This window comes from Alligator sinensis, unplaced genomic scaffold, assembly GCF_000455745.1.
Source record: "Alligator sinensis unplaced genomic scaffold, ASM45574v1 scaffold2573_1, whole genome shotgun sequence".
Classification (NCBI taxonomy): Eukaryota; Metazoa; Chordata; order Crocodylia; family Alligatoridae; genus Alligator; species Alligator sinensis.
In genome coordinates, this window is record NW_005843989.1 from 1 (window position 1) to 1,117 (window position 1,117).

Sequence of the window (1,117 nt, forward strand, 5' to 3'; positions counted from 1 at the left end):
GGGCCCTTCCGACCCTAGGAACTATGAAACTGTACCATATTATCACCATTGGAGAGTCCAAACCTATCACATATTGGAGAATCCACACTGGAGAGAGACCCCGCAAATGTGCGGATTGTGGGAAAAACTTCAATCAGGATGTGTGCTTCATTTAGTTAGTACTCTAGGGAACAGGCAGCCCTTATGCAGAGAGGTCACCATCTCATACTTCTGTGTGATATCCCTGTAGAGAGCTATCCCTGTGGAGGGTGCCCAGACCAGGATCCAGCACAGCCGACTGACCTTATTAAACACCAGGGGGTCCACATGGGAGAGAGACCCTACACGTGCCCGGACTGCAGGAAGAGGTTAGCAGCAGTCCAGATCTCGTTACACTTTGGAGGACACACATGGGCAAGAAACCTTACAAAAGTCTTGACTGCGAGAGAAGGTTTAGCGACCACTCGAGCCTCCTGAGACACCGGGGGAAGGTTGAGAGGATCCTCGACTGTGCTGGAACCTTTGCTGAATCAGCAGATCCTCCCAGAAAGGGACTTTTTCCATGTTTATGTGTGTTTGGTGCTTCAAGTAGAGCTAACACCACTTTGGACATGAGAGACCCCACCCAGGAGACACATACTACCAGTCCGTGATTAGGGCCAGCCATCAGGAAAATCCACTTCCCAGTTCCCGTGCACACCGATGGCATTTAGTGCCCCAGTGCTTAGCTGCCCATCACTGGGGTGAGGATACAGCAACGCAGCTTTAAGGTGGTCATGGACCTCTGGCCCTGCCTGATCAAAGCTAAGTCCAGGCAGAGGAAGAGGACCGCTGCCCAGCTCCTCCTCCTTGCTGCAGCCCTAGCTGCAGAGCTGATGTGCCTTTTCCCCTTCTACCACACAGGTGGCGAAGACAGAGAGACAAACTGCTGCGTAAGCTCCCTCCTCCTGGGTGAAGTTTGCCCTCTCCTCGTCCTGCTATCGTGGGAGTCCTAGAAAACAGCAAAAAACCCAGGAATCCTGGACCGTGACACCTATGGCAACTCTCCAGCCCTCCCACCGGTGTGCGGCTTGGGCTGGGGGACTGCAGTGGCAGCTCTGGGCACTCATTTTGACAGCAAGAATGGCAGCCGTGGCTG